General features: G+C 41.3%; 1 pseudogene; it reads left to right on the top strand.

Moving 5' to 3' along the window:
* The first annotated feature begins 5751 nt into the window (after window positions 1-5751).
* LOC101444922 (protein lin-28 homolog A pseudogene) lies at window positions 5752-6365 on the top strand (annotated as a pseudogene).
* The last annotated feature ends 3858 nt before the right edge of the window (window positions 6366-10223 follow it).

The following is a 10223-nucleotide window of genomic DNA, read 5'->3' as shown; positions in this document are numbered from 1 at the left end:
ACAAAAATCTTAAACCATGTACCAAGTTCTTGGTTCAAATTGTATAGCATAAGTTAAACTTTAAATTGCATTCTATTAATCAATATGAGTGTATTTCTGTAAACATAGGTATGTTGAAACAAACTTTTAAAAATTAAAAAAACACATTAGAGACATACAACAACAGCAGACTCAAAATCATAGAAGAAAGAATAAGTGATGTAGAATACAGAACAGCTGAAATTAAGAGAGAGAAGTACAGAGAGAAAAGAATAGAAAACATTGAGCAGGGGTTCAGGGAGTTGAATGATACCATGAAGTGCAATGACATCCATGATGTAGGAGTTCCAGAAGGAAAAGAGAAGGGAAAAGGGGCAGAAAGAGTATTTGAGGAAATAATGGCTGAAAATTTCCCAACTCTCTTGAAAAAAATAAATTTACATGTCCAAGAAGCACAGTGTACTCCAATCAGAATAAACCTGAATAGACCTACTCCAAGACACACACTACTCAGAATGTCAAGCCAATGATAAAGAGAAAATTCTGAGAGCAGCAAGGGAGAAACAAACCATCACATACAAGGGGCTGCCAGGAAGACTTAGTGCAGATTTCTCATCAGAAACCATGGCGGTGAGAGGACAGTGGTATGATATAATTAAGATACTGAAAAAGAAAAATTGCCAGTATAGTATTCTTTATACAGCAAAACTGTCTATCAAATATGAAGGTGAGTTTAAAAATATACACAAATGAATAAAGTAAGAGAGTTTGTGAAATATAATCTGGCCTTGCAGGAAGCACTAAGGGGAGTCCTACAGTCCAAAAGGAAAAGGAGAGAGAGGCTTGAATGAGAGAGTAGAGGGGAAGACTACCAGAAAGGTAACCCAAAGGATAAAATGACAGATGAAAATAAGATGTGATATATGAAAGTCAAAGGATAAAATGGGGAAGCGGACTTGGCCCAGTGGTTAGGACGTCCATCTACTACATGGGAGGTCCAGGGTTCAAACCCCGGGCCTCCTTGACCCGTGTGGAGCTGGCCCACGCACAGGGCTGATGTGCGCAAGGAGTGCCGTGCCACGCAGGGGTGTCCCCCGCATAGGGGAGCCCCATGCACAAGGGGTGTGCCCCGTAAGGAGAGACGCCCAGCACGAAAGAAAGTGCAGCCTGCCCAGGAATGGCACTGCACACACGGAGAGCTGACACAACAAGGTGATGCAACAAAAAGAAACATAGATTCCTGTGCCGCTGACAACAACAGAAACAGACAAAAAGAAGAACATGTAGCAAATGGACACAGAGAACAGACAAGTGGGGTAGGGGGAAAGGGAAGAGAAATAAATAAATAAATCTTTAAAAAAAAAGAATAAAAATGGCTGAAATAAGTAATGACTTTACAGTAACATCATTGAATGTGATTGGATTAAAATCCCCAATCAAAGGATATAGGCTGACAGAATAGATGGAAAAAAAAAGTGAGCTATCCATATGCTGTCTAAAAGAGACTCAGCTTAGATCTACATATACAAATCAGTTGAAAGTGAAAGGTTGGAAAAAGATACACCATGCAAACAATAACCAAAGAAGAGCAGGAGCAGCTATATTAATAATGGATGACCATAAATACAAAAAAAAAAACAAAAACAAAAAACTTATGAGATGCACAAGGCCATTGTATACTAATAAAAGGGACAATCAACCAAGAAGGAGTAACAGTCATAAAAATCTATGTATCCAAGCATGGTGCCCCAAATATATGAGGCAAACTCTGGCAAAATTCAAGCAAGAAGTAAACAGCTCTATAATAATAGCTGGAGACTTCAACATGCTACTCACAGGAATAGACAGAACAACTAAACAGAGTGTCAACAAGTAAGCAGAGAACTTGAACAACAAGATAAATGAGCTAGGGCTAACAGACATATGCAGAACATTGTACCACAAATCAGCAGGTTATACATTCTTTTCAAGTGCTCATGGATCTTTCTCCAGGATAGACTACATATTGGATCTCAAATAATAATAAATAAATATAAAAATATTGAAATTATACAAAGTACCTTCTCAGATCATAATGGAATGAAGCTGGAAATTATTAATAGGCAGGAAAGGGGAAAATTCACAAATGTGTGGACGTAAAACAATACACTGTTAAACAATCAGTGGGCCAAAGAAGAAACTGTAAGAGAAATTAATATAATAAGTATCTCAAGATTAATGAAAATGAGTACACAACTTATCAAAACTTATGGGAAACAGTGAAGGCAGTGCTGAGGGGGAAATTTATAGCCATAAATGCCTATATTAAAAAAGAAGAAAGACCTAAAAATCAAAGAATTAACTGAACACCCGGAGGGCCTAGAAAAAGAACAGACAACTAATCTCAAAGCAAGCATAAGGAAAGAAACACTAAAGATGAGAGCAAAAATAAATGAAATTGAGGGGAAAAAAGAGAGAGAGAAAATCAACAAAACCAAAAGCTGGTTGTTTGAGAGGATCAATACATTTGACAAACCCTTAGCTACACTAACAAAAAAGAGGGAAGCTGCAAATAAAAAATCAGAAATGAAAGGGGGGACATTATATTTTACCTTACAGAAGTAAAAAGGATCATAATAGGATATTATGAGGTGAAGGCAGCCGGTCGGCTGCAGCTCGTGGACCGGTTCTGATGGGGGAGAGGGCCTTCCTCACGCTGCTGGCTTGAGATATGGGTTGTCGGGGCGACTTCTCTTGCCTTGCTCCGGGAATCGCCGCCGGGCCGCAAACCAGCTACGGTGAAGACTGCGCTATGAACTCACACGAACACCGGCCAGAAGAAACAGGAGACTTTAATGGGGGAACCAACACATGTGAGCTCACGCACAATCTGCAGATGAGTTGGGGGAAGAGGAGGGGAAGGAGGAATATATAGGGGTATGGTAATTTAGGGGAGGCGCATGTGCCTTGGCCTTGCCCCATGACTCAGCACTCCTGACTCATCATGACTCAGCACCCCTGACTCACCATGACTCAGCACTCCTGACTCATGAGTCAGCACCTATGACTCAGCATTGTGATGGCACCCAGGCCCACAATATGGCCTAGGCTCCCTACAATGAGGGAAACTCTATGCCAACAAATTGGAAAACCTGGATGAAATGGACAAATTCCTATAAATGCATAAACAGCCTGCATTGACTCTACAAAAAATATAGGAACTCAACAAGCCAATCATATTTAAAGAAATTCAATTAGTCATCAAAAATCTCCCAAAAAAAGAAAGGCCCAGGACCAGATGGCTTCACAGGTGAATTCTATCAAGCATTCTGAAAAAAATTAACAACAAATCCTGTTTAAACTCTTCCAAGCAATTAATAAGGAGGGAAAATTACCCAACATATTTTATGAAACCAACACCCTGCTAATACCAAAGCCAGATAAAGATTCTACAAGAAGAGAAAATTATAGGCCAATCTCTCTAATGAACATAGATGCAAAAATTCTTGACAAAATACTTGCAAACAGAATCAAACAGCACATTAAAAGAATTATACACCATGATCAAGTGGAACTTATTCCTGGTATGCAAGAGTGGCTTTGCACAAGAAAATCAATTATTAGCTAAATATACCACATTAACAAATTGAAGGGGAAAAAAACCACATGATCATCTCAATTGATGCAGAAAAGGCATTTGACAAAATTCAGCATCCTTTCTTGATAAAAAAAAAAACTTCAAAAGATAAGAATAGAAGGATATTTCCTCAATATGATAAAAGGCATATATTAAATCACACAGCCAACATCATACACAATGGGGAGAGGTTAAAAACTTTCCCTCTAAGATCAGGAACAAGACAAAGATGCCCACTGCCACCACTATTATTCAATATTGTGCTAGTAGTTCTAACTAGACCAATTAGAGGAAGGGGAAAAAAGGCATCCAAATTGGAAAAGAGAGAGTAAACTCTCACTATTCACAGATGACTTGATCCTGTATTTAGAAACTTCTGAAATATTTAGAACAAAACTACTTGAGCTAATGTTTAAATGAGTTTAGCAAAGTGGCAGGATACAAGATCAACCTGCAAGAATCAGTAATGTTTCCATACACTAGTATTGAACAATCTGAGGAGGAAATCAGAAAAACTTTTCATTTACAGTAGCAACGAAAAGACTCAAATACATAGGGATCAGTTTAACCAAAAACGTAAATGACCTGCATTCAGAAACCACAAAACACTACTTAAATAAATCAAAGAAGATCTAAACAAATGGATAGACATTCCATGTTCATGGATTGGAAGATTAAATATCATGAAGATATCAATCCTACCCAAATTGATTTAGAGATTCAATGCAATACCAATCAAAATTCCAAAAGCCTACTTTACTGAAAGACAAAGGGCAATTACTAATTTATTTGGAAGGGAAAGAGGACCCGAATAGCCAAAACATCCTAAAAAAGAAGGTGATTGGGAGGACTCTCACTACCTGACTGTGGAACCTATTACAAAGCTACAGTGGTCAAAACAGCATGGTATTGACTCAAAGACAAACACAGTGATAAGTGGAATAGAATTGAATGTTCAGAAATAGACCCTCACATCTATGGTCAACTGAATTTTTGTATAAGCCTTCCAAGTTTACTTTTCAGGGACCAAACAGTCTCTCTAACAAATGGTGCTGGGAGAGCTAGCTATCCATATATGAAAGAATGAAAGAAGACCCCTATCACACTCCCTACAAAGGATCAACTCAAAATGGATCAAAGGCCTAAATGTAAAAGCCAGGACCATCAAACTACTAGAAGAAAATGTACAGAAACATCTTAAAGGCTCTGTGGTAGGTGGTGGTTTCTTGGACCTTATGCCCAAAGCACACGCAATGAAAGAAAAAATAGATAAATAGTACCTCCCCCAAATTAAACACTTTTGCTCCTCACAGGACTTTGTCAAAGGGTGAAAAGGCAGCCAGCTCAATTGGAGAAAACATTTGGAAATAACGTCTGGTAAGGTTTTTAATTTTTTTTTAAGATTTATTATTTATTTATTTCTATCCCCCCCACCCCCGCTCTGGTTGTCTGCTCTCTGTGTCCATTCACTGTATGTTCTTTGTCCACTTGAATTGTTGTCAGCAGCACTGAGAATCTGTGTCTCTTTTCCTTGCATCATCTTGCTGCATCAGCTCTCCATCTGTGCATCAGCCTCCACTCCTGGGCAGGCTGTGCTTTCTTCATGCGGGGTAACTCTTCTTGAGGTGTGCACTCCTTGCGCATGGGGCTCCCCTATGCGAGGGACACCCCTACAGGGCAGGGCATGGCACTCCTTGCGTGCAGCAGCACTGTGCGTGGGCCAGCTCATCACACAGGTCAGGAGGCCCTGGGTTTGAACCCTGGACCTCCTATGTGGTAGGCAGACACTCTATCAGTTGAGCCAAATCCGCTTCTCTGATATGGGTTTAATATTCATGATATATAAAGAAATTCTACAACTCAATGATAAAAAAACAAACAACCTAATAAAAAAATTGAGCAAGACTTGAGTAGACACTTGTCCAAAGAAGAAACAAATGGTGAATAAACACATGAAAAAATGTTCAACATCACTACCGATTAGGGAAATGCAAATTCAAGCTACAGTGAGATCTCACTGGCCACTATTATAAAGAAAACTGGTCATGCCAGAGAAGATAACACTATCTCTCCTAAGCACCCCTTTGCCTCTGGACTTCTCTGGGGCCAGCAGTTGCCTCACCAGGGGCCGGGGGCTGCAGGCTTGGGCAACGACCATGGGCTCCATGTCCAACCAGCAGTTTGCAGGTGGCTGTGCCAAGATGGCAGAGGAGGCCTGGAGTACATGGCCCCGTTGGCAGAGGAGCCACAGCTGCTGCATGGTGCCGGCCTCTGTAAGGGGTTCAACGTGCACATGGGGTGCAGCTTCTTGTCCATGACCGCTGCCCAGCGATCGTGCTGGGTACCCCAGTGGATGTCTTGGTGCATCAGAGTAAGCCACATGAGAAGGGCTTCTGGAGCCTGAAGATGGGCGAGGCAGTGGGGTTCACCTTTAAGAAGACTGCCAACGACCTGGAATCTACCCGTGTCACCGCACCTGGTGGGGTGTTCTGTACTGGCAGTGAGAGGCGGCCGAAGAGGAAGAAACTGCAGAAGTGCAGATCCAAAAGGCACCGGTGCTACAACTCTGGAGGTCTAGACCACCAGGCCAAGGAATGCAACTAGCACCCCAGCCTGCGAAGTGCCACTTCTGCCAGACCATCAGCCAGATGGTGGCCTCATGTCCACTGAAAGCTCAGCAGGCCCCAGCTCCCAGGGAAAGTCCCCCTACTTTCAGGAGGAAGAGGAAGAGATTCTCATCTCTGCACTGCTCCCAGAGGCCCAGAATTGAGCCACAGTGGGGTTGGGGCAATCCTTTTGCCATCAGGAAGTTCTGGGAGCAGGCATCAATCAGCAGAGTACCAAAAGTAGGATTGGGTGGTAGGGGGTCAGCTGGCACTGCCATGGATCTAAGGCGGGGGTCCACAGCATCACCCCCTCTTCCATCTTGGTGGGGGTAAGGGGTGAGGCAAAGGAACTCTAACTATGCTCTATCCAAATGCAAGTGAGGGCTATCAGGAGAAATACCTCGAAAGCCTGCATGAAATAGCTACAGGATCTCTGACTTTTTGACAGTGGACTGGAGAGGGAAGTTGTTTTCCTTTGAAAGAAAGATTTATAAAAATATTTCTCATGCCAGAGTGAAAAGATTAAGTGTGAGAGCAGATTGATGGACCCAACACAGGAGTCACTACATTCTGTGGGAGGGAATCTCAGGGCTGGGGCAGGATTTTACGACGTCTTGTCTTCTGATAACCCATTCTGGGGACAGTGTGCAGGGAACTATCCCAAGCAGTGGGTTGCGGTGACAGCTCCAGACCTGCGGCTCCTAAGCTCATGCCTGCCCCACTCTGGGCCAAAACAATTTTATTTATTTGCTCTCTTGGATCATTGCACCTTGGGCCCGACTTTCTCCAGGATGCCAACTGCACTAGCTGTGTGCAAATGACATAGCTTGTGCCGCCTTTTTTTTTTTTAAGGAAGTACCCGGATTGAACCCGGCACCTTGTACATGGGAAGCAGGTCTCAAATCACTGCGATACACCTGCTCCCCTCTTGTGCATTTTTATACTTTTTTTCCTTAATACAAATATTCTGGTTTTGTATTTTCGTGTATTTTAATCTAAGGCCCTCACTCCAGCACTCTGTTCTCAGGTACATGATCAGTCTCTGGCAGAAGTCGGCAGCAGCTCCCAGCGTGCTCAGCAGGAACACTTTGTTGTTGCCTCTTTATCACCACAAAGAACAGCTATTTGAACTACCTCATTTTTGCCAATTAGCTGGCTTTCCTGCCACAGTGTCCTCTTGAAATCCCTCCACCTGGAATTGCTTCATGGGAGACTAGGTTTTTAATTGGGTCACCCCATGACTTGCTCTCCTACTAGAAGACTGGAAATTAGTCTAAACGGGAAGGTGGTTCAGAGAGGTTAGGAGAGGCTGGGCCAGGTCCAAGTCAAGAGAGGAAGCCACAGGTGAGAGCTATCTAGAGATGTAATAGGGATTCCTGCCCCCAATCTCTGCATCCTATGGCATTGGACTAGCAGGGCACACCAGATCCATCCTTCACTGGGTGAGGCTGGGCTTGCCATGCACAATGAGGGTGTGTGTGTCCAAGAATGGATGTAGGAAACAAAGACTAAAACCCTTAGCATTTCAAAAACCTGGACTTTTCCTGCTTGGCTTCCAGAGAGACCATAAGTGAAGGCTAGTTTGTGGTGCCGGGAGCCAGTGTCCTCCCATTTCGATAGTGATTAGTGTTGTGGAAGCTGAATGAGAAACGGGGTTGTGTTTACATGCTGTAGGATCTCTGCAAACCTACCTCATAGTGTTGAAATGGGGCAAATGCAATAGGATGCATTCGGTGATATGTGTCTGATTTTGGGTTCTTGTCTCCCCCAAATCCTGCCCCCTTCTAGCTATTGTATTTGTCTGGACTTCGTAGAGCTTCATGAGTCACTGATTTGGTGATTGCTAGGTAGTCTAGTTGGTACAAATATAATGTGTTGGTCTTTCTTTGTGTTCTTTGTGTTTTTTCTACTGTTTACAAACTTCTTTTTTTGTGTTGAAAGAAAAATTGCCAAAGCATCTTTGACAGAAGGTTCTGCACCAGGCAAAAAGATCTGAAACATATGCTTGGGGGCCCCTTTTGAAGCAGGGATCTCAAGCCATACTTTCTTTTCTGTTCCCCTTCCCCAGTTCCTATTTTGGACTAGATCTTCTGTCCTGGAAGCTTACCCTATCACCCCTCTCCATCTCCTCCTCCACAACCCCACATACATTAATTTTGGGGGTATCTCCACAACTCTTCAATGATTTGCACAAAAAACCTGAAGAATCTAGGAACATTCTGTCCCTCATCCCCAACCTTCTGAGTAAAGACGATTTCTTGACGTGATTTAAGCCAAAAGACTGACCCTCCTGTATCTGGATGGACTAAATCTACTTAATCATGAGTCCCAGGACAGAAAGAAACAATGGGGAGATCAAGAAAGGGAAGATAAATGTATATACAGATCACTCAGGAACTTTTATGTGGGTGCACAAAACTTTTGTCAAAGTGGCCCCAGGATTGTTTAATAGAAGACTGAAGACTGTAACCCACGTTCACTGCTAGAAACCAAAGCTGTATGTGGAATCTTGAATTTATAGGGAGGAAAGAAGGGTCAGAAGGCGTGTTCCTGTCCTTTCCCTCTGCTATCATTTTGTAACACATGCCAACACTTTCCCCTTCCCTTATTTTCCCTGGGATAATAAAATGAATAATTAAAGACTTATTGGTACCAAAAGAGAGAGAGAGAGAGAACACTACTAGTGTTGGAGAGAATGTGAAGAGATAGAAACACTTATTTATTGTTGGTGGAAATGTAGAATGCTACAGCCACTGTGGAGGACTGTTTGGCATCTGCTAAGGAAGTAGAATATAGATTTGCCACATGACCTGCCAATACCACTATTAGATATATACTCAGAAGAGCTGAGAGTGGTGACATGAACAGACATCTGCACACCCATAGCTGCATTATTAATGATTGCCAAAAGATGGAAATGACCCAGGTGTTCATCAACTGATAAACAGATAAACAAATTGTGGTGTATGTATATGATGGAATATTTTTCAGCTATAAAAGGAAATGAAGTCTTGAAGCATATGACAACGTGGATGGACCTGGAGGACATTATGTTGAGTGAAGCAAGCCAGGTACAAAAGGACGACTACTGGATGACTGTGCTATTGTGAACTAAATATATTGTGTAAACTCATAGAGTTAATAACTAGAACATAGGTCACCAGAAAATAGAATGATGTTAGATTTGGAAAGCTGAAAGTTAATCTGTGCAGAATTGGTAAAAAGTTGATCATAAATCTTTGGAAATGAGTAGAAATGGTGAAAGCACATCACAGTGTTTGTAACTAGCAGTGCATATATGGGTATAAGAATGGTTGAAAAGGAAAGTCTAATATCAGGTATATTATTTAATACCAGAAGAAAAACTAAAAAAGGTAACATGGGATAGTATAGCATAACAAAACCTCATTTGAAACATGAGTATGGGCTATATTGTATATATAAGACTAATTTTCTTTGAAACAGAAAAATGTACATTAATGGTACAATATGTTAATATCAGGCAAAAATCCAACCAAAGCAAACTATGGGCAGAAATGTATAGTAATATATTACTAATTATCCACTAAGGGTAAAAAAGGAAATATACTAAGTGAAAGAAACTAGACAAAATGTGGTACATATTGACTCCATCTATACAAAACATAAATACAAATAAGTTAGAACGACAGAAACAGAATGGCAGGTAAGTATGATAGAGGAAAGATAGAGAAATTGAGAGGTGGTTATTTAGGGGGTAGAGTTTTTTGTTTGTTTTTATTATTATTATTGGAGTAATGAAAACACTTTAATATTGATGGAAGTGATGAATGCATAACTGTGATTATTACAAATACCATTAATTGTACACTTTGGATGGATTGTATGCTTTATGAATATGTATCAATAAAATTGATTAAAATTTTTTCATTTTTTGCTTGCTTATTCCCCATCTCTTCCTCCACCCCCCCCCCCCCAAATCCCTTCTAGAATGTAGGTTTCAATAGAGCAGATACCTCATCTGTCTGTCAGCCAGATGCAGG

The sequence above is a fragment of the Dasypus novemcinctus genome, chromosome 12 (genome assembly GCF_030445035.2).
Source record: "Dasypus novemcinctus isolate mDasNov1 chromosome 12, mDasNov1.1.hap2, whole genome shotgun sequence".
NCBI classification, from domain to species: domain Eukaryota; kingdom Metazoa; phylum Chordata; class Mammalia; order Cingulata; family Dasypodidae; genus Dasypus; species Dasypus novemcinctus.
The sequence above is the reverse complement of the archived record's forward strand: the minus strand, read 5'-3'. Positions and strand labels throughout refer to the sequence as shown.